The sequence below is a fragment of the Neltuma alba genome, unplaced genomic scaffold (genome assembly GCF_004799145.2).
Source record: "Neltuma alba isolate B1F8T4 unplaced genomic scaffold, ASM479914v2 tig00012925_pilon, whole genome shotgun sequence".
Lineage (NCBI taxonomy): Eukaryota > Viridiplantae > Streptophyta > Magnoliopsida > Fabales > Fabaceae > Neltuma > Neltuma alba.
In genome coordinates this window covers 1-25,050 of record NW_021637291.1, presented here as the reverse complement: position 1 = coordinate 25,050, position 25,050 = coordinate 1, and the positions used below count along the sequence as shown (strand labels likewise).

General features: G+C 33.5%; 1 long non-coding RNA gene across 4 annotated transcripts; it reads left to right on the top strand.

Moving 5' to 3' along the window:
- The first annotated feature begins 4,309 nt into the window (after positions 1 to 4,309).
- Positions 4,310 to 24,685, top strand: LOC114732694 (uncharacterized). 4 transcript variants are annotated; one of them, XR_003739016.1, is made up of 6 exons: positions 4,310 to 4,414; positions 4,518 to 4,610; positions 13,872 to 14,084; positions 15,059 to 15,115; positions 15,329 to 15,463; positions 16,736 to 24,685. It is a non-coding gene; the product is annotated as an uncharacterized LOC114732694 (long non-coding RNA). The 4 variants fall into 4 exon arrangements; XR_003739015.1 differs by lacking the exon at positions 15,059 to 15,115; XR_003739017.1 differs by lacking the exons at positions 15,059 to 15,115; positions 15,329 to 15,463 and having other exon boundaries at positions 4,311 to 4,414.
- The last annotated feature ends 365 nt before the right edge of the window (positions 24,686 to 25,050 follow it).

The window sequence follows — 25,050 nt, the reverse complement described above, 5'->3', positions numbered from 1 at the left end:
TTTATTTACTTTTTTAAGGTAATCTTTGTAGTAATGGTAGTTGTAACTAATAACTTTAATTAGTAAAGATATTTTAGGAAAGACAACACTTAATTATTACAAATAACTAACTTAATTAATTTTCTCAATCTACTTAAATTAGTCAATTAGCTCGTATATTAAAGATCGTAGGTAATATTTAAGACTAAATTGAAAATTAAACTAACTCTTATATAAAACATAACAGGTAGTAATATTTTGCAATTGACAGCATTAAGTTCTTTGTAGTTTAGGGATGTGGTGGTCATATCACATTTTGGAGACAACATTAAGGAATGTTTGGATAAAACCTAAATCATAATTTTAAAAGTAATTTTATAGTATACAAAATAAATATGTGATAGAAATTATCCTGATTTGCGTGAAGGCATTTCAAAAGTGCTTATAGAGGCTGTCAAACGCCTCCAAATTCTTTGTAGTTTGGTGATCTGGTGGACATATCACACTTTGGATCCAGGAAGCTGTGTGCTCAAATCTTACCATTATAACCGTTATTAATCCTATGTTTGGTGTTGAGTGTAGAGAAAGAAATTTTTTTAATAAATTTGATTTAAAAAATTAGAAAATTAAGGTTATACAATTTTAACAAAAAAAATAAGATAAAAAAGTTTAAAAAAATTAAAATATTCTCTTCCTTCCTCTCTATTTTTCGCATATCAAAATGAAGCTAAATAATAATTTCTCCTAAGAGCTCCGAATTGACAACAATCATGGGGGAGATTTTTTTTTCCCCCAAAATCCAAGGCAATTTGATATTTGTCATTTTAAACTTATTTGAACACAACTCACCCGAATCCTCAGAGAATTCAAAGCCATTGATTGATTTAATTCATTTGATAGGACTTATCGTATTTTTAATTGTTACGTGGAATTAAGTGTAATTCTTGCTAGAAAGATTGTTAGGGTATTTAAGTGTGAGTAGATTTTAGTTGATGTAGAGTCAACTATCAAGTACACCACTAAAATCTCATAATACATGACTCATTTAAAAATATTATAGAATTTAGATATATTCAATTAATAAAATTTGAATAATATCTTGATTAAAATTTGAATCTATTAGAATTTCAAATCTAATCAAATATACTAATACTAATCATTATATAGTTTGGGAAAGAAATTTCTAGGTATGCTTAATAAGTGGTACTGTTCTGATCCTAAATATAAAACTAACTATATTATAAAATAGATACTATACTACAGAAAGTAATGCATAATGAAGTGAAATGACTCCACTTAGACTCTGGTTTTGAAGTTTTTAGTTGAGGCGTGTTAGTTTGCTTGAGCTTTTATTCTCTAGCTCATTTTGAGAAGGTGGTTCTCATGTCCAGGAAATAAAAACCAATAATTTAGATTATTATAGCTTTTCTTAGATTATTCGAGGAACGCAGGGGAGATATCGATAGTCCCAAACTGATTGGCGAGATCCCTCACATTAAATTTATTCAATCTAAATCATTAAATTTAATCTAATAATTCACAGTTGTAGTGATCTCCCATTTAAAAGTGACTTCTGTCTAGGACACACCCTAAAAATAATAAAGCACAAAACGGCATTATATATAATTGTAGCATATATAATGGCTTGCCTTGTTGTTGGCCCAACCAAAAAAAAAAACTGTTGAATTTTAAAATTCTAAACCAGTATTAATTACTACACTTATAAAACTATACTTGAAAAGCAAATAAAAACACGTTTTTATAGTAATTGTTGATTTAAAATTTTGAAATCGAACAGTTCTTTTTTAAAATTTTTCCAAAAATATGATGGCTTGCCTTGTCTATGCCTCTCGCTGTCTACATTCAATGAATTAGGGGTCTGGTGAATTAAACTACTTTTCTTTTTGCCAACATGAATTAAAATAATTAAAACAAACAATACCATAAAAGTTTCTAAATAGAATGAGTGCCTGACCTGGGCCCGGGATGCAATTTGGAGGGCCACCAAAAACTTTAATTATATATGTCCAAGATGCTATCTGCCCCGGGTATGCGTGCGGCGGTGCGGGGCGGCATTATTCCCTGAGTCCGACGTGGCACAACCCTTCTTTAATTTTTTATATTTTAATTTTGCCCTGATTCGACTTCTCCCGAGTGAGCTTGGCATGGTATGTTGGATAACAAAAGTGATGCTATATTAATATGTGATATCAACCCCGCGGGATTAGGTCAGCTGATTGGGACTGTCCTAGCTTAACCACGGATTTCGGGTTCGAGACGTGGGAACGCAGCACTCCAAGGGGTCAGGGGGCGCCGTCCGAAAGGATCCTTGCAAGCCCCTGAATCTGGACTAGTCTGGGGTCGTTGTCACGACTGAAAGATGCCTATTATCCTGGGATACCGGATGGAGTAATCCAAAAAAAAAAGTGATATCACATGATTTTCCATTATATCATCTCCTATCGTTAATATAAAAAATAGATAATTAATTTAAAAATATTAGAAAAATTAGATAAATTAATTCTTTATGATAAATATATGTTGGTTTCTTTAAACTATTCTTGTATTGGATAGTTGAAATTATGTCTTGGTATGGTAAGAAGCAAAGTGGACAAAGACTTTATATTTCAAACCAGATTTATATCAAGAATCAGATGTAATATTATATATGATTTTATATGAACCTGATAAATTCATTTTACAAAAAATGGTAAGTATGAGATATAAAATGGATTAAAATTTTAGAACAAATTCTTTAATTAACTCTTATATTACTTCCAACTCTAATTATAAGAGTTAGTTAACTAATTTAAGGATATTAAGGAAATAAGTTAAGTTAATTATTTGTAATAAATAAGTATTGTCTTTTTTAAAATATCTTTATATTATATTAGTTAGAACTACTATTATTAGAAGGACTATATTAGAAAAAAAAATACATAAATATAGAAGATAAAATGAATTGAGATATCATATTTAAGATTAAGATAAAAATCATACGAGTTTTTATATAAAATGAAAAGAATATTAGGAACGAGTCACTTTTCATCACATGAGAGGAAGCCTTGTGGAAATTTGGGCGTGCGAGAAGATGAGGAAGAAAATGTCCGGATGAGAAGACAGAAAGTAGCAAGTTGGGTTGGGTTAACTTATTGTCCCATAACGATGCAATTTCTCTTGGATATGTGGACACATGCCACCCATAAAACTGTGGGTGTGAATCTTCGGTATCTTTATTGTTATTATTATTATTAAAATTTCAGCAAAGAAAATACTAATGAGAAGAATTGAGCATGTCTTTATAACAACGTTGAGGAGCGTCAATGAAATATTATCAAGTATTTAAAGGTCTGGTTTGATTTAATTTTGTGTAAAACGATAAGTTCGCACAAAAATTGAAACTCGTTCATTTTTCTGATAGGTTGGTTTGATTTGGCTTTTAGTCTATTTGAATCGATTTGCTTAAGCATAAATCAAGTTTTGGTAAATTTATGTTTGTACTACTTCTGCTCCTAAGTTAGGATATAAATATTGAGCAGAATTATCCAAAAGAGAATATTATTTTTAGGCTTGGTTGGGAGGGCAGCGGGTTTAGTAATTGGGAGCACTTTACTTTAGATATTTTAATAAGAAAATTATTATGAGGCCATAAGAGAAAAATTAATTACATAAAATTTTAATGACAAGTGATGAACTTAAACTTGTTATTAATTATTACTTTATAACTTGTTATTGCATATAAATTTTATGGTACTCCCCGATCTTTAATATATGACTTAATTGTTGAGTTGATTTTGATATTAAATATAAGACATATTTTTTTACATTTATCAATTTTTTTTCTAAATTATTTCTGTGAATACTCTTTCAACCATAATCAAGTGGAAGAGGGAGATGAGATATTAAGGAAGATGATTAAGGCGTTTTAGAAAAAACATGTCACATTTTTTATAATTAACTAACTCACTTAACTTTTTTAATCTAATCAAATTAGATAAATGGATTTTATATTAAAGATTGAAGGAGTATTTTTTTTTTTAGAACATGATTATAATTCTTCCTATTTTAATTAGGACAAAAAAATTGAAATTGTTAGGGGCAGTTCAAGTTCTGCTGAAATGAAAATACAATTTTTTTTGGGCCAATGTGCAGTTTTTTTCATGTAATTTACCATTTTACCAACATTCCAATTAGTGGCCGACAGCTGTCCCGGTTAAAATATACCTTTTCGCTGTTGATTTCTCGTCTACGATTAGTTTAATCCCATATGTCACAGATATTTCTTCTCTCTCCGGGGCGTTGCAAGTTCCGTAGCAATAATAACGCCCTTGAGTCGTCGTTCAATGACCGAATGAAAAGAAAGAATCACACGATTCTCTCCGTCGTTCTCCTTCTCTTCGTCTCCGCGATCGCCGTCGTGCTTCACATCTCGTCGGTACGTAGACGGCGCCGTTTCTCATCCCTAAATCTTCGGGCGATGATTTCGTACTTTGTAAGCTATCGAATTAAGCTTCTTGTTTTCTTGCGTATTTATACAGACAAATGCTGGAGATTGATGATTCGCTGATCCCTACTGGCGATGAAATGCGACGGAGAAACGTTCGGAGTCCTAATTTTTGATTCTTCAAGAGGTACTAATTGTTACATTCTATCTTCTCCTTGTTATTCACACAGTCGTTTATTTTTCTTTTTATTGCTGCGATCGATTTTATCGAACGAAATGTGTGTGTTTTGTCTTTGCAAACTTGTTCTGAAATCCCTGGGGAAATTCCTATGGTGGTAGAAATGCTAGTACTATTCGTTTGTCAGTTTTCCTTTTGATTTTTGTGTCTAAATGGTGCTGTGCCTTTCTTTGAGAACGCAAAACTTCTTGTTTCACCGTAAGGAAAACGTAGTGACCGCCATAAATTATTTGATTTTCTTGCGTTTGAGCTCAGAAGGGTGCAATGTGATAGTGTTGTGATGTTGTCTGTTTAGTGCACACTGTGCAGTGTCTGAGTTTAGAACGCTCGGTTTTCATTTGGATCTCTTGAATCAAACTTTAAATTTAGGTTTTATTTTTCTTTGAGATAAAATACTGCAAGTGTTTGCTTTATCTGTTTTTTTTTTGGGTCTGAAAAGAAGTGTTTGTTTTATCTATTTATATTAATATTTACTTTTTGCAAGCTAGCCGAAACTGATATGATTAGGGTTATTTTCCCCCCCTCCTAGATCAAGATGTAGAATAGGGAGAGAAATATTTTTGTTCTGATCCCTTAAAAACTACACTTTTTTCCCCGATGAACACCAATGAGAATTGAACCTTTGAAGTTACAGACATCAACTTAATTATTGAGCTTGAACCAACTGAACACTCCCAAACCGAAAAAACAAAAAACAAAAACATGCCACTTTTTTGTAAAGTTAAATTTAATTTGTGATGAGTAATGAGTTTGAGTAAGTTTGGGACAAAATTTTCTTTCTTTTTCGTTTTTATCAAAGCTATTTTTTTTGACCAGCTTTTTATCAAAGCTTACCTCAACTTGTTCATAAAGAAATTAAGCTACTCTTCAACTTGGCCACCATCATGCCTTGTTGCACCCCCATCGACCATTGCCACACGAGAGTTGTCCGCTTACTTGCTACTTTTTCCCCCCTCATTATTCAAATAGCACACAAGTTTTGAAATGGTTGATTTCATCACACTATCGGTGATATTGTCTTTTTAATGTTTAAAACAAATTAACTACTGCTTCTCTACTAAATATTATAAATAATTTCTATCCAAAATTTATTCCTAAATTAACCAATTAATATGGTGATTAAAATATCTAATCTAAACAGCAGTTATTAATATCAGGTAAATAAATATTATTTATGTGATCAACATAATGCAGGAATGGTTCGGACATTTAGGTTATTGGTGTCTAATGATGACTGTGATATATATAAATCATTTTAGTTGCATAGGCTCATATGATTATTAAATAGTCATCCTTGGTATATGGAGAAACTTCTCTAGGCTTAGGACATAAGCATAGCCAATAGAACTTGCCACACAAGTTTACTAAATCATGTTTTTCACTAATTGGTCCAAACTCCAAACCTATCATTTGGCACGTATGAAGATGACTCATGAATGAAAAAAATGATGATTAGGAAAGTAATAATATTCGACTTTGATGGTATTTTCTCTTAGGTTTACTTAAAATTGAGAAGAATAAAACAATATATCAGTGTGTCCGATGTGAATTAAAATCCATAAAAAGTCATTTTATTTTCAAAGTATGAAAAGCGTAATTTACCTCTCAAATTCTATGCATATGGAGAAACATGCCAGGATGAGTATAATGAAGGAAAATAAAACTGTAATCTAAGCATATTATCACAGTTGAAAGCAGTATTTTCCCTTTACTATATGGAAAAAAATCAATAAACAAATAGGAAGTTATTAATTTAATCTATTTGACTTGTCAAGAGGATTATAAGTTGAGATATATTTAACTTATACTGGGCTTCATCTGTTGTTGTTTTGTAGTAATTGAAGTTCAAATCAAGGCATATACTTTAGAAAAAATGCACAACTTGTACCTGTTTAAGCTTATAACAAAGGGTACTATCGATATAATTCTACCATGCATACCAGTCAATTAATTAGGTTCAAACTGTTTTAACTGGTACACAAAACATCACAAGAAAAACTAATACGAAAAGCCTTGTTGAGTCGACAATGGGTCCGTTTGGATGAGCGATTGGAAAAGCAGCTTATAGGAGAAGTAGCTTATGGAAAAGTGAAGTTGGTAAAAGCTAAATTGGATAAGTTGAATTGTGTTTGGATTGGAGTTCAGAAAAGCTAATTTGCAGAAGTGAGATTGGTAAAAAGTTGTTTGGATTATAGTTGAGTAAAAGTGAGTTTGGTTATAAAATGATCAAAATGGGTATAAGTGTTAATAAATAATGAAATATGATAAAAAAATGATTTGACATAATACAATGAAATTAAAATAATTTATTATGAAGAAGTCAAATTAATGAGTGAATAAATTTTAAAATTTCAAAAAAAATCATAACAAATATTTTAAATATAATGTGAAACATGAAAAAAATGAATTGATATAATTAAGTGAATTATTGTTAATTTGATATGAATAAGTTAAATTGATAGAGGGAATTAAATTTGAAAATATAAGAGAAATGAAAAAAAAATTGTAAATATAAAACAAAACATAATTTGAATAGAAGAAGGCAAATGAATAAGAGAAAAGTAAAAGGAATAGATTCCTTCTTGTCAGAACGGTCCATAAGCTCCTGGAATATGATCAGAAGCTCCCCCTCTCCAGCTTATTCCAATCGCACGTTGAAGGGGCTGAAAAATTCAGAAGCCTAATTGGTCAAAAGCTCTGCCAAACAGTCCATTTTTCCCACTGAGCTTATAAGTGATTATAAGCCACGTTTGGGCCAGCAAACGCTGACCCAAACAGGCACAATACTGGAGAATTTTTGGCCAAGAAAAAAAACTAGAGAATTTACAACTAAACTAAATAACTAATCAATCAATATGTTGCCTTGGAATTCTCGAAATTATCTCCCAATTACACAAAGGATTGTAGGAACATTCTCTTAAAATGCTCGATGAAGAAGAGTTGCCCCACCTGGGCATCCAATCCCCTTCAGATATTTATGTTTATATATAAAAGCTATTCCTTTTCCGGCAAAGGAAAAAAGAGCTATTGCTTTGGAGATTCACATTTTGAATCATTGCATATAAATTTCTTTTTGGATGCATTGTATAATTGCACATAAATCAATATATGACTCGTTAAACCTTATTATTTTCTATAAATAGGCGCCCTTAAAACTTTGAGTTATTTCTAATTAAATCAGAACAAATAGATTTCAAGTTTGAAAATAAATTAAAAACATTAATAACAAGAATTAGGTTTTTGCCATAAGCATTAATAACGAGAATTAGTTAAGGTGAAATGGGTAAAAAGATCTGGATCAACTTTTTGGAAGCCATCTACCAGACAAGAAAGGTTGCTAATGTTGGAGCACCCACAAACGGATGGAGCTCCGATTTGGCCACTGTTGCTGGGGCCAGAGCACTCGTTGACTGCTGGAGGCCCTGCAACTGATGATTGGTTAGAATTTAAGACTACTTGTTCCCCAAAATGAATAATAACCATCGAGAGCCTCAAAGATAAATGATATTATAATGCAAAATACGTACTATTGTTTTAATTAGTTTAATTCATGTTGTTCCAAATAAAAAGTCCTGTACGAGTATGTAGAAATGATGACTGGTATTCTGAATAAAAATAATAATTTAAGTAATTTTTGCTCAAAATTTTTTTTGCATTTGTATATAATAATTTAAGTATTTTTTTGTAAATAATAATAACCTGGGTCTATAAAAATAAATAAGTTTAATGTAAATGACATCTTGACTGGATATGAGTAAATATCAACTTAATTATAAATAAATAATAACTTTTTCAGTAAATAACAACTTAATTTTTTGTAAATCATAATTAGGGTTTATGAAATAATGACTTAGTTATATATTAATTTCAACTTGGATTTGTGGAAATAATAATTTAATTTAATGTAAATGCTAACTTGATTTGAGGTAAGGAAATAATAATTTGGGTTTATGAAGAAGTTTGTGCATTTGTAAGTAATAACTTAGTTATGCGCTGATTACTTAATTTCAACTTGGGCTGTTCATGTTGTCCACAAATGCAGGACGGGACAATGGACGATAGGGGTGTTCATGAGATGAGACAGGACAGGGACGACCCTGTCCCAGTCCTACGATAGGGGTGTTCATGAGATGAGACAGGACAGGGACGACCCCGTCCCAATCCTATCTCGATAATTGGGACGGGGCGGCTTTTCTGTCCTATGTCCTATCCCGTCCCAATAGCGTCTCGTCCCAATTGTGACGGGACAAAAACGTCTCATCTCTCTCTCTCTCTCTCTAATTTTTTTGAATTTTTTAATTTGAAAACTAATTATACAGGAAATATAAAAACTATGTGAGGAAAATAGATAAAAATAAGGAAACAATGACAAAAAAAACGTTTTTTGTAATCATCAGAGACAAAAAATAAATAAACCTAAAATATTCACTATAAAGAATGTCATGTAACTTATACAAAAATAACTTATAAAAAATAAAAAATAACAATTGATAAATATTATTACCAAAATACTATTACAGTAATAAATAAAATAAATTTATAACAACTAAAAATAAAGATAATATATTGGGACGGGCCCGAGATCCGGATTGGGACTAGGACAGGACACCCTGTCCTGCGTACCTTCCCGAAAAAATTTTGTCCCGTCTCATCGTCTTGTCCCACTTTCGTCTCATACCAAAATGATTAGGACAGGGATGAGATGCTGGGATAGGACATAATTGAACACCCCTAATAGACGAGACGTAGAATGGGATATTCATATATGTGTGTGTATATATTAATTTTTGTTATAGATATTTTTCTTTATGTATTTTAACAATACGACAAACATATATACTCCTCTAGTCTTTAATATAGAACCTAATTATTAAGTTGATTTTAGTCCTAAATATAAGACTCATTTTTCATATTTATCAATTTTTTCTAAACTACCCCTATTGATTTTCCTCAACTATAATCAAGTAGAAAAAAGAGGGATGATATTAAGGAAAATGATTATAATATTTTAGGAAAAACATGTCATATTTTTTTATAACTAACTAACTTTCTTAATCTACTCAAATTAGTTAAATATGTCTTATATTAAGGATCGGGAGAGTATTAAGTTTAAAGAAGTAAATAGATGTCACATATTTGAATACGTTTTTTACTTTGATTTTTATAAAAGAAGAAAAAATGTTTTTAAAAATGTAAATTAAACAAGCTTTAATTAATATGATATGATCATGTATTTTTATAAACATTTGCTTAGAGTTAATTGGAATCAACAATAATAGCCTCCACATGTAACATTCATTTTGAGAAATTTTGAAATATGAAAAAGAAAAAGAAGAACAAGTTTAAGTAATCAATCTCTACTAGTTAAAATTTAAAAAAATAGCATGACTATTTTTCTAGTTAAATCAAATATTTACTACTAGGTCTCCACAATGGATAGACTGGATTAGATCAGAGCCTAACTTGAAGTTTGGTCTGATTTTTAATTGGCTTAGCTTTTGTAGTCTGTGGTTTGATTCAATACAACAGGAGCTCGATGTCAGGTTAGACTGGATTTAATCACTAGACTGGTGGACTAGTCCAAACAGTCCATGACCCCAATTTTCCAATTTTCAAATTTTTTTTATCAGAAGTATAATCTCAACATGATAAATTTAACTAAGACAACAGAAAATAGCTATAATCATATACAAATCATCCTAAAATATTAAAACTTAATCATAAATAAGAATCTCTAACAACATTAAAAACAATTAGAGGTAAGATTTAAATTACAAAATATTAGAAATAAAAAAATTCACTTGGACTAGACTAGACCAATCCAAGTAGTCTGATTACTTGGTTTGGAATTCAGTCCATCCCAACTCATTAGTCTAGTTTGGTCTAGTTCGATTTCATTATATAGCTTATTTGGATTCGACTGAACTAGATCAAACTCTTCGGGTTCAACTGGACTGGATCAGAACATCGGGTTTTTCCACGTCCCTATTTACTACTATTACATAATTACATGTCATTTGGATGCTTAAAACTATATTTAGAAGGAAATATCACTTTGATTAATTATTTTTGGTATGTGAAAAATTAAAATAAAAAAATGGTACAATTTTTTTTACTGAAAATTAAAAAAAATTTCACAGAATATTTCAGTCCCATTCGTTTTGACTGGGGTGTTTGGCAGTCCTTGTTAGTACTTTTCAAAAGTATTTTCACACAAATTAAAAATAATTTCTATCAAATATTTACTTTGCATATCATAAAATTATTTTTAAAATTATGATTGGAGTTTTGTTCAAATATGTTTGAGAACTAGGAGTGCTTCTCGATGTGATAGGACACGGAAACACCTCTACTTTTTTTTTTTTTAAAATGATAACTGAGAGACAAATAATAAGATAAGATATTAGTCCAAGCTAACCAAGCCTATTGTCCATCATCACTTTCCACCTCCAAACATAACAGGAAGGGTGATCAAAGACACAAAAATTACTGCTCATCTTATGAGATATCTTTGCTAAAAGATCTACTAAGGGAATCCTCTCCTTATCTATATGATAAAAAAAAAAATGCCAATCCCCATGCATAGCTATTCTCACATCATTTACCAAGTCTTTCAAAGGGTAATTATCATCACATCCCTTAGTCGCCAGATTAATTGCCTCAATACAGTCCGAAAACAAACAGATATTTCTGAAATCTTTAGCCCAGCATAGATTTAGGGCCTGTTTGGATAACATAGAAAACCATGGTTTTAGGACCCAAACCAGACTTGCCAAACACTCAGGAAAAAACAGAAACCATGGTTTTGAGTCAAAATCATGGTTTGGAGCTCAAAACCATGGTTTCAAAAAAAGTGAATCCATTCTTCTTCTGGCTCAAATGAGAGAGTATAATTGTGCATGTAGAGTAGATCTCAACGATAATATGATTTTAACATTCCTCAATTATTTTTTTATAAACATATTTAATCTTATATTTATAAATATACATACATATTAATTATATTATTTTATATATTATTAATTATGTTGGTAAAAAATATATTATTAACAATTTTTATTTTTTCAAATTAAAATATATTATAAAATCTATCTTTTATGTAATTATCATATTAACTTATGCGTTTTTTTAGCAAAATTTGTACATATAAAAAGTTCTTCTGATAACAACTATCCAAACACTTTCATTTATCAGAATCACTTTTTCACAAAATCTATTCTTCACAAAATCTATTTTTTTCAGAATCTATTCTCCAAACTATAGTTTGGTTTCATCCAAACACTCTCTTAGTCCATGTAGGAAACCCATGAGCTCTGCAATAGTTAGGGGTACATTCGTCAGTATTACGCTGAAACTATTGATCCATCGATCCTAATGGTCTCGAATAACTCCTCCGCACCTATTGTTACCTTCTCTCAACACGGAACTATCGATTTCTAACCTGGTGTACGTTTCCTCAACTCGACAAGCCTCTTCCCGCCATTCGGCCGTAACCCTATAAACATTGCAGGTGTTAGATAGGTCTTGATCTACGGCCACCTTGAAGAAGCTGTCCCTTCCGTCCCTTCGTCCTGCTGGCTCCTGTTCATTGAACACTCTGCTACAGCGTGATGTCCATATATCCTAGCATATATATCCAAAGAGAATCTTCCATGGTACTTTCTTAGTGTAAGAGCGACCAACCTTATGGGTAAGTTTCCATTTAACCCACTTTGTACCTGAAAAAGAGAAAAATTTGTTCCAATAAGTAGAGGACACAACAGATTTCCATCGATCAATGGCGTCTGAACAATCCCGAATGAGATGCATTTGATCTTCTGCTAGTGGGCATCCCAACGGGCATAAGGAAGATTTTGAAATCCCTCTTTGCATCCTTAAGAGAGTTGTATGGATCTGTCCATGACAAAAAAGCCACATGAATGTTTTGATCTTCTCTGAAAAGGGCCATCTCCAAAGTTGCTTCCAAAAGCTGTCTTTGCTTACCTAAAAATAAAAAACAAATTTCACAGAAAAGTTACCATCACAGTTTCCAGTAGTTGGTGCGTATGCACAAAGTAATCGTTCAATCACATTTTGGGGAAACCACCCTTGCATCTTATTGATATCCTAGTCGCCGTTCGGATCCACATAGTCATACGCCCTTTCATTCCCATCAATGTACTCCTCATATTCTGGCACAATCTTTATAAGTGGTCTATTTAGCTCTGACCAATTATTATACCAAAAGGAAGTAGAGATACCATTGCCTATCTTCTTTCCCACACCTTTCTTGAACTTCTCCTAGACATCACATATACCTCTCCACATGAGGGAAGACTGTTTCTTCTTATTTACTATCGGCATAGCCAGGTCACCACACCCATATTTACTTCTGAGCACTTTGACCCATAGCGCCTCCTTTTTGGTTAGGATACCCTAACAAAGGTTCATAACAAAAACTCATTCTGCTTCCTTAAATTCTGGATCCCAATCCTCCTTGCTTTTTATCTTTTGTCACTTGTTCCCAAGAATGGAGATGAAGTTTTCTAACGTCATCTTGTTGCCCCCAAAGGAAACCCCCACTCTTCTTTTCAATATCAGATGAGTTTCTTTGGCAGTAAAATTGTTTACATATAATAAGAAGGGAGAGTTGAGAGGACTGCCTTTATCAAAGTAGCCTGTCCTGCCATGTTGAGACAATTTTTCTTCCAACCTGATAGTCTCTTTTGCGTTTTTTCAAGGACCAGGGTGAACATTGCACAGGAGATCCTTTTTTGAATGAGAGGAATCTCCAAATATTTGCCCAAATCCGCTGTGAGTCCCACACCCATTTCCCTGTTTAGTTCCAACTGTGTACATTCTTAGAGAAACATATCTTTATCCTGTTACAATTCATTTTTTGACCCGAAGCTTCTCCTCAATGGTCACCTGTACTTTCTGTTACCACCACTTGCCAAAGCAGCAAAGCGCTCACCCGCAGCAAATGGCAGTGGAAGGGTTATATATTTTTTTAAAATAAAAACTAGGTTGGCACCTTTTTTTTTTTTTGGTGTTTATGTTTATTTCTCGGGACTTTAAAAGTTATTTTATCTAGACAATTCGTACTATTTTTTTTTTCAACTCTGATCACAATCCTGTTATTTTCGCCTAGATATTTTCTTCTCTCTCTACTACGTGGCCATTTTTATAGTACGCTAACTGCTTCTGTTTTTCTTCGATCGTTCACCCAAGGATGAACGATTCTCTTCGTCAAAGCTCTCATTCTCTTCTCCGACTGATGCCCGTCGTGCTCCGTTCCTCTTCTTTGCGTTTGCGGCCGCTGCTACAATAGTTCGCCGCCTGCGACTCAACATGCTGGGCTTCTCGTGCACTGATTCGCTTGCATATGATGAAAAATGGAGTGGAGAAACATTGAGATCGATCTGGCTTATTGATACTCATTAGGTAGTCCTCAAGTCTCTTTTCCTGTTACTATATACTCAATGGTGGTGAAAGCGCGCCTTGTCTTTTTTCCCCTTAAAATGCGTCTTGTGCGAAACTAGTTGAGAAATCATGGTATTAGAAAAGCGAGTTGTTTTTTCAATTTCTGCCCTACGAAAGTGTCTCGTCTTTGTCTTTTAAGGATAATATTTATTGTCAGGCGAAAGAAGTTAGGCACGATTTGCTGGAAATTTTTCTTCCGTGGTGCAGCTTGATAAAATGTTATGTTGATTTGTTATATGTTTGAACTGTTATTAGTTGCTTTCTAGCGGCAAGAGAATTATATAAGTTGATGTTAATACGAAATTATTGGATTTAGCAGTTTTAGTTTTGATAGAGTTACAAAAGCGGAAGCAGTTTGATGTCACCGGTTAGAGTATCAAGTATTCTATAGTTTTCTTTTTGATTTGAGGACATGAATTTTATTAGTTAGAGAATTGGGTATTGAGTAGTCTTCGTATTCATGCTTGCAATTTCTGAGAGCTGTGGCCAAGAATCTTCGTTTGTCTTTAGATCTATGTGTTATTCAATTTTATCTGAATGCTAACTTTTAATTATGTTAGTCTGGACATCGCAGATAGTTCGTAATAACTTGAGGCAAAAAAGTTCCAACAGCTTAAAAAGGGAGCCATGACTATATCTGGCACATGTTGAAAATTCGTTTAGAATTAGACATAACACTGTGCAACACTTTAAATTATATGGAGACTTCAGTTTTTGCCATGTCACTGTATTTGTGTTAGTGTCATGTCTTGGGTCTTGTCTCCGTGTTAGTATTTATGCTTCCTAGGTATTGGTCCAAAAATCTATGCTTCCTTGGTCAAAAAAGGTATGCATTAGAATGTCAGTTGGAAAATTTCTTTCCCCATAATGAGAAAATATAGCTTGTACAGTGAGAGAAATAAGATGTGATGCATCGGTCTGATGGATATTTTTAGGTCATTTGCAGTTGAGACATTCATATTTTTGAGGAAACATGTGCTCTTGCGCAGCAAGTCAGTGTTAATAAATATTTGCTCTGCTGATTTTTTATTATTTTAAAAAGGGGAAATAATTAAAGATTTGGTTCTTATGTTTTGCTAATGATGTAGTTCATAGTCAAAATGTAACATCTTCTCTTCATCAAAAAAAAAATGTAACATCTTCATGCTTCTTGGATCCTAATATCATGTAACATTTGCTATTAGTAAAGCTTTTATGCATTTCAGTTAGAGCAGTGGTGAAAGATCCTCTTCCTTTGAGGTTGGAGAACAATAGTTTTGATGTTAAGTGCTAACCATATCCTGGGGAGCAAGCTGCTGTTCATGACTGTGTGGGTAGATTTGCTTTCTCTAGGTTACTAGGTTGTTATTGCAACACTTTGCCAGTGGTATTGTGTTAGTTTCCAGATTGTCTCACGCTAAAATGTTTTAGATCAAACGATGAGAAAAAAACTAACGCTAATTTGAGCTAGTCAGTGATTTTTTTTTCCTTTACAGTTTATATTTCTTCATTGAAAATGTTGCCAGAACTTTTATACGTAGTCAAATGGAGTATCTATGCAGTGTTGTAGATCATAGATAACATGTTTATGTTATAATGTCAAAGTGCACAGCAGATAATGTTGTGGGCAAATTTCTCTTATTTTCTCATATTCTTTGTACATGCTGGTGCGACGTCTGGCTTGTGGTCTGAAGATATGTATGATTAAAAAAATACCTCCTACCGTCAAATTCTCTATTTCAAGTGTGGAACCTACATTTCTCACGTGTGTAGGAAAGAATTTGCAAAATGAAAAGAGGGATGATGTGCTTTGCTATATTTTGCTTCAGTTCTGTGTTATATTATGATTTCTACACACATGCAAACATGATTAAGCATCCTCCTTTTCATTTAAAAAAAAAAAATTATTGGGCTGAAAAGAATTCACCACATTAAGCAAGTAGAATGACGTTACCAATGTATCTTAGGACTTTGTCTCCCAACCTTCCAATTAACATATTAAGGCTTGAATTTCATTCCTGACCAAAAAAAATTTAAAAACACTGCAAAACTAGCTTGTGAAGCGGTACAATATAATATGACTGATGATGCATTTTAGGTGATTCAATTTTCTAGTATGGGTGTTACCAACACAAACCTGGGCATTTATGCATGGCCTATTCATGGTGACCATAACAAATTGTCTAGTTCCATTAAAAACTAACTGGATCTCTGGGCTTGAAAAAGTCAGGAAAAATGATGCTGTCTTTGTGGTTTTTCTTGCTAAGTAGGTTTCTTTGTACTTTTGTATTTTCTTCCCTCCACGTCCTTTTTTGTTTTGGACATATACTTGTTTGTTTTTGGGTAGTTTCTATATACATATAAATATATATATTGCTTTTGGTCTTGGCATCAATTAGTTCTTGTAGTCCAAGCGAATTTATCCTGTGCATGTGCTGTGTTTTGGTTAGGAGCACTGATGAATTGTAGTCTTGTAAACATTGAAGTGTTCATATTCGACTAAATATTGATAGTTTATTTAATCATATTGGCTGCTTAAATTCACATAGAAATTAATTATCTGTCTATTTATTGATTTTATAAATTGATCAGCAATTAATTCTTTTTTTCATCACCCTTTAATTCAAATCCAGAAGAGGTTTTCGTTGTTTGAAAGTATGGCCACAGCTGTGCTGCACAATCAGAAACACCCGAGGGTTACAAATGTTTGTCACAATTTCTCAATCATAATGGTACGCAATTTTATTCAGAGCCACTATATTTGTGGGAGAAAGGGAGATTATCAAACTAATATCTGCCATCCTCATGCATCATCATCATCTCATTGAACAGTTATAGCATGAATTAGGATATTATTAGGACAGCGTTAAAGATGTTATACACAGTAGGTGATATATGGGATAAACTATTGTTTCTTGATATGTTTTAGGATATATCAATTTAATATCAAAACTATGCTTTTCATGTGATGTTTATTATCTCTAGTTCTTTGTCAGCATGCGTTATAATTCGTGCTCCCAAAGTTTCGTACATGTATGAAAGAATCTAATACCATTGATCTCAATTTTCCAACCATACATTTAGCATGTGTAGAATTCTGAGAAGAGTCTGATCTTGTTTTTGTTATTTCATAGAAATGGGCTACGTCAATCATGCTGTTATTTCAATACCTAATCAAGCACACTGAAACTCAGTACATCATGAAGCCAGTGGAAATATGGAAGAATAAAAAACTAACAAAAATTAGTTGACGAACACGAGGAAGGAAAGAAAATAAAAAAAAAAAGGCATGGGTTTAGGATATGCACAGCGTGAAACGTTCAACACTAGGTCAGCCACTTGAAACTGAGGGGAGTAGATTTGAGGTGGTACACTCTAGAACGAAGCTTCTCCTCTCAATATGCACCTTGGTGGATTTGTTCACCTTGGTTGGAAAGATGAAGGAGTTTCTCAAGTAGCCTTTAATATTTCGCAATATCTGCAGGAGGACTTTCTTCCTTTAACCCCAAGCATTTATGTTTCCTCCCAACTATCACATGTTTATTTCCTTTGCCAAACAATACTTTTGTTTTAGTCGCTCCTATTCTTAAGATTTATCTTAGGTCATCAAGTATATCTCTTTAATCTTTAGTTAGAAGTTTTTTTGACCTCCTAATTTCTTCTTTAAAATAACCTATAACTATAAGTTAGTAAATGTTTAAACCACTTGGCTCTAGTAACATTTTTAAATTTTGAAGAATCCCAACACATTACTATGGACGAGAGAGAAAGCTTAGGAAGAAGAGTTATTGCGAGCAAGGTAAGAAGGTTTAGCTTGATTAAAAGAATGGCACGTTTCACAATAAAGAGGAGAAATTTTATTGAATAAAGTTGGGCGCGTCTTTCTTATATATTCTAAGTTGGTTGATCTTCCCTATAATTTATGACAGAATCACTGAGATGATCCTAATAAATAAACTTGTTTTTCTAAACTTGTCATCTAATTGAATGAGATACAAGCCCTTAGAATTTATGGCATTACCAATAGCCTTCCTTGACCTCTAGTCTTGAAATTTAAGGCGATAAAAAAGAAGTGAAATCAATGGTTTCTTTGGATTAACAGAGGGGAGGGGAGGGATTTTAATGATCCCTTCTTTGTTTTAACTAGAGGAGATGGGGGAATTTTAATGATTTTTTTGTTGTTGGGGAGGGGAGGCAAGAATAATTTAACTATAATACCTTTGTGATAGTTTATTTACTTTTTTAGGAAAGAAGTTATAGTTCATCATTTCTTGTAATTATGCTTTTTGGCAGATGAAAAAAAAATGAATCTTAGTTTTCTTTCTTGTACCATGCGTGCTATCTTTTTTTTCCGTTTTTTTAAATGTGGACTTTTTAAAAGCATTTATATTACAACTTATCATTGTTTTTTGTTTTGCTTATTCATAAAAAATAATCATTCATCAGTACTAATTACAAATGAATGAGGTGTAAGTATTCTTTCTTGCCTCCTAAATGTCTTTGGCCGTGGGTCTAACCCAAAAAAAAAAAACAAAAAAAAAGGAAAAAAAAAGAAAAAAGAAAAGAAAAGACACCTTTCCAGTGCTCCATCATAATGAAGTTGAGCAACCATGACGTTAGCATATATATGACCACCCAAAGCTTATACTATGGGTCTGCAATGCTGGTGAAGGTAGTTTTTTAAAACTCAGATAATCATCTTGGTCTCATTCTTGTGTGAAGTTGTGAGCATCATGGCACTTGAGGTCCATAAGAGATTATTATTATCATACAAGTGATGAATAATGACAAACTCCAAGAAAAATAAAAATAGGCCATGATAATCAGCTTGTAATCCTAAGATTATGGGCAATAAAATTAATAAATTTCAAAAGACGTGATAAAAGCTGTGGATATCAATGAGAATAGAAAACCAAACAAGATATTCGACTGAGAAGCACAAATGAGGAAGGAAAATAATGGAGACAAATGTAGTGTTAGATGCCTAAACTCCACATGGAGCAGTGTGAGATGCTCTATGAGGTATTTAAGCTGCTCGTTTTTTTCTATTCCCCATCTCGCTTGAGTACTCATCAATTAGCATTAGAGCTTGTTTGTTGAAGGTTCCAAAAAGGGCTGCCTATGGAGGGTTTTGACCAGCAAGTAAGTTGAACTGGAAGTGCTGTAGGATGTATTTGTTGGGACGACAACACTCTAAGGGGGCCAATTGATTGAAACTAAGGTAGTATGTGATGCCTATGCTTCACAAGGGGCAGCATGAGATGTTCTATGGAGCAATATGAGATTCCCCGTCCCACTTGAGTGCCTGGTAGAAAATGATTAGAAAATCACAGGTTCTTGATGAATAGCATATCATATGATCTCCAATTGGGTGTAATAGGTTGGTCACTCTTGAGTGCAAAGTGTTCGTTTGTTATGCAAAATATATGGCATAAATTTATAAGTCCTTGAGAGCTAGTTTGGTGATATAATCATTTGCTCACTTGTCAAGAATGGAAGAGATATAGCTATGCACCCTTCCAAAAGTGCAAAGGCCTAACCCTATTCAGCACGTAAATTAGCATTGTTTTTTAAAAGTTGGACCTACAGAGCTTTTGAAGCCTAGTCTAGAATCTACACTGCCAGTCCAATTTCACAGGAATTTGACGTTGTAGTGAGCTGAGAAATAATCAATATAGAAAAGGGGCAATCATCTGGAAAGAAGATGATGTTGTTCTTTGTGTTCTGACCAAATAGAAGCTATGATGGAAAAAAAAACGTATTGGGGACTTTATTTGACTTAAATAACTGCGAAATTGTCAGGATTCTTAAGTAGCGTGTTAAGGAATTAGGGGTTTATAATTGGAGCACAAGGCAAGGATTTTTAACGGTTCTTTCAGCTATTTGGTTTTCTCTGGGACAGTGTTTTGTACGGCATTGTGTTCCAGACTCATGGCTCTTTTGGAGAGCTTCCAACCATTCTGTTTCAAGTGTATGAGTTTCTTTCTTGCATGGATGTATTATTTCCTTTCTTTCTGGTTCATTTTGCTTCCTTTCGCAGCTCTAGAATAATTTATTTTCTAGCACTGCGTTGTTTACTTTCTAATATTTTATCCAAAAAGAATTTTTTTAAATAACTTCTATGCATATTTGACATCCAACCAAAGAAACCATTCTAACCTAAGATTCACCATAGTTTTGCGATGTGGTCTGAACTAAAGGTGGTTGGCTGGTGGGGGGATGGGGCAGTTTCTTAATGGGACTTTGAAACATCAACGTTTTCAGCGGTGAACAATTCAGCTGAGCAATTGATTTCTCAGCTTCAAGTTTCATTCGTACCCATGTAGCCTATTTACTGAGATCTAGGGTTTTGTTACAATAAAAAAAAATCTGGAATTTAAATTGTAATTATCAGATCTCATCAAATCTGATTCTAATCTCCTAAATTAAATAAAAGATAATGAGAAAATATATGAAATATCAACTAATAAACCAGACTAATTGAAACCCATCTTAAATGGGGCTTGGGCAATGGGCGCCTTGAGGCAAGTGGAGAGAAAAAGCCTACATAGGACTATTATTGAAATCAGTGCCTTATCTTAGCTCATGAGCGTAAAATTAATATAAGTCCGGGCCCAATCAAAAGAAGTCCAGATTTGTTGGGTCCAGTTCTGTGTATCTATGTCATGCCTCCATTGCTTTACAAAAGGAGCATTATGGTGCTGAATTATACTTAACAGCATCCAACTAGGCTAATGTTGCTAATAAATTAAGTATTTAGAAATCAGTGCACGGGTTTACTTGTTGCTACCAATAATTAGGGGGTTTTCCTTGTCAACTAACCGGCGCTGAGAAACAAATCAAATTTCTTCTGCAATTAAATGTCAGAACGGAATATTTAGCATGTTGTGTTTATATTTGGTATCATGTGATCCATGTCGTCAGCCTTATTTAGTCAGATAAGGTTTTTTGTTGTTGTTTGCTCCTTCCCTCCCCATATGAGCTTACTATTTTTTTCCTTACTCTCTTTTAAAAATCATGGTGATAAATTATAGAGCAGCACAAAATGTTAGAGGCTTGAAACTTACAGTTTTGTAGCGCATCTAAGTGCATTTTTTAATATTCCACATCCTTTTTTTTTTTTGCCAACGTAATATTTCACATTATAAATATGATAGAGAATGAAATATTACCAAATAATAATATTTCACATTCTAAAGTGCATTTTGCAATGACAACGAGATTGCTGCAGATATAAATGTTTATAAAAATTATCTTGACAACGTTTGAGTTACTTATATACTGAGTTTCCTTTGATAAAATCATCTTACACGGTTGAGTTTCCGAGTTGCTGCCAGAAATTGGCTTTTAACAATCAGGTAACTCATATCTTGAGTTTCCTTTGATAAAATCATCTTTCACAGTTGATTTTCCGAGTGGCTGCCAGAAATTGGCTTTTAACAACAATTGAGTAACTCATATCCTGAGTTTCCTTTGATAAAATCATCTTACACAGTCTGCATGTGACTACACTGACATGGTTGCTGCTTTATAGCCATCTGGCCTTGATGGATCATACGATTAGATTCTGACAGCCCTCTAGATGTCTGCTTTGCCTGTCTGACTTGTATAGATATGTGATTTCTGATTTCTCATGGAAACCTCATTATTTTGATGTCCAAATATTTATCAAACTATGAGTGCTGAGTATTTCTTGCCATAGCTTTTTATATTTTTTTTCTCATTATAAATGAATACATCATTTTATGAAGTTCAGAAAAGTCTTTGGAATGTCGTGTCCTCTTTGTCTAGCCCAATTCACTGCCTCTTTGGCACGATACAAGGATAACCACTATAAGGAGGGGCGCAAGCCCATTGGATGCTTGACTTTTTGATCAACACTTGATATTTGGATCTAGTTAATTGGCATATCTTAATATCTTAAATGTATAGAAATCTTTGGGACATTACACCTTTGTGGAACTAAACTTGCATGCTTGTAGAATGCCAAAATTTTTACTTGGCAGAGTTGAATCAGTTGCTAGCTGTCGTGGCTGAAAGCAGTCTTTGAAGACTGTGGTGGTATAGCATCTCATTCATCTGAATATAGATGAGAGAAGAAAAAATATCTCTTCATTTAACAAAAACACGTGGCTTACGGACTGTCATCCACCCCCAAAGCTCATCTTCTTAGAAGATGTGATTTGTTTTATTGTCACTTGTGGTGCTTAAACATCGGTATATACGATGCGTACATATTGCAGTTTCTTTTGTGATTGGTGAGCATTTTCATATTATGTTATGGTTGACAGACAACTTGGTAATCCTACATGCTGTAGTTAGGTAAATATATTTGGAGTTGTTTGCTCACAAGACAAAGTTTCTCCTATGACATGGTAGATGCCTTCTGTTTTTGCGTCAGGTCTTGTGTTTTTATGTGCTAAGCTTGCTTGAGTTTCTATGTGGCTGAAATTTACTTTATGCTCAAATTTAGGCTCAATAATTTCAGCATTGTGGCACTAGATTTTTATTTTCAGATACCTTACCAGCAGCTGCTTGAATAGTTACGTGAAGAATTCTGAACTCAAATGAACTAATATTTTCTTAAGAGCATTTTCTGGAATTGAAATTAATATATATATTTTATTACATTTTTTTCTTAGTTCATTTTGACTGCACATGTGATAAGAAAGGATTTAAATAATAAATAAAATGTGTTGAAAATAGTGAATAATTTAGTCATTATTTATTTTTTTCGCAATTTATATTATGTCATTATTCTGTAGTTGTCATCTTCCTTTCTTTAAGGAATATCTATTAATAAAAAAGGTAGTTTGGATTTACCTAGATTTTATTTTTGTATAGAGGGATTTGATCAATCTGCTATGATATACTGTTCTAGTAAAAGGTACTAAGCATTTTCTATCAATAGTAGATGTTGAAATAAAATGTGAATCTCCTATCATTGCACAAGTTATTTAAGCCATGTTAACTATACGTTGGCTATGATTGAGTTCGGAATCTACAACAATGAACAAGGAATAATCAAACCAAACATTTGTCTCTTCCCATGATGGCATGATACTGAATGTAGCCCCATTATCCGTCACAAGTCTGAGGATTATCAACTATGACAAGGAGTGGTACCTATAGGGGAGGCTACTAAACCTGTTGTAATGGTACACTTGATGTGAAAAGACATCAAATTCTGGAATTATCAATTTTGTGGGAGTGGCTGCTGTGTGGCTGTGCATCCACCCTCAGTGAGGGTGGGTTTTTGTCCGCACTTAAGTGAGAATTGTGCACGCGTGAGTGCCGATAAATGGGATATTCAATCACTTGGGTACCACCTGCGTTGTTTTTCCATTTGATGTTGAGCCCAAAAAAATAATTTGAATGGACCTGATCATATGGCTGGTGATGTTTCTATACTTAGAAAGTTTGTTCCTAATTTTTAAAAGTTGCGTGTCCCTGTTGCTGATGGCTCTAATGCTTGAACGTGTGCCCTTTTACAGCAAGACACCAATTGAGAGGGAGACATCTAATACCAGAAATCCTAACGAATGGCTGTCTTGGAACCTTAACCCTCTGCAACCCTTACCTTTGCTACCTACACCTAATATGCAGAAACACATGACAACACCCAATCAATAAATCTGTTGCTTGTGGCAGGCTTTCTCCTAAGTTGTTGGCGTTTGTGCACAATGTAGAGGAGGAACTTCAAACAAATGTTTAGAAAGCTGCAAAGAAGCAGGAATGGAGCGAGGCAATTCAAGAAAAGTTAAGGGTCGTTCGGAAGAATCAAATATGGGAGTTGTTGATCTTCCATCTGGAAAGACTACAAAAGGGCTTGAATCGGTATTCATGGGAAAAAAAAAAAAAAAATTCTTGGTGGAAGTATCAATTGTCATAAACCAAGGTTGGTGGCTAAGGGTTTCAGACAAACCCATAGCATCATAGACTGTGAGCTTCTGTGGTGAGGTTTAACACCATCAAACTTCTACTCTCTATGTTATCTGGCTTCGAGTAGCTATTACAACAACTAGTTGTTAATAACACTTAATGGCAATCTCAAGGAAGATTTTTACATGAAAATCCCACTGGGCTTGGAGGTTGAAGTATATGGCAATAAGTTATGCAAACTTAAGAAGTGTATATATGTACTCAAACACTCCTAGGATGTGTTTTTTTATAAATGTTGTCAAGATGATCATACTCTATTTGTCATATGTGGTTCAAATGAAAAACTAGCCATTCTAGTTGTATTTGTAGATGACACATGAGACAAGTAATGAGATTGGCAAACTGATACGAAATCTTGGAGCAGAGTTACACATTAAAAGCCTTGGCCAAATGAGGTATTTTCTGGGGATGGGGCATCGTACAAAATAAAGATGACGCATCTTGGAGAAAGCACATCATACATCTCCTTAAAGAGATTGAGGTCGTGTAAACTAGTTGACACATTAGAATAGGTCAGACTCCAGAAGGAAAGCCGATTGGTATGCATCAAGGGCTTGCAGGACGTCTAATTCATGACTAATAGAAGATCCAGTACTTGGTACTTGACAGTTGGGGGAGAAATTTAGTGCCATGGAGAAGCCAAAAAAAGAAGATAGAAAACACCATTGATGTAGAATTGTGACCATTAGCACTTTGCAATTGCATATGTGAAGGAATACGGATGATGAGACTTCTCTAGGAATGGAGGCTAGTTGTGGAACTGCCACTGGTAGTGTTATGTATGTGACAGGGCCATCATCAGAATAACCAAAAATCTTGTACATCAGGTTATAACAAGGCATGTGGAAATAGGTTGCCCTTTTATTGAGGAGAAGATCAACTCTGGTTTAATTGTATGTTGCTACCAGTGCCCAAGTTGCTGATCTGTGAGGACTAACACATTGCTCATGTAAGTTTGAAGAATTGAGATAACAAGCAAGGAATGATAAACACATACTCTCCAGCC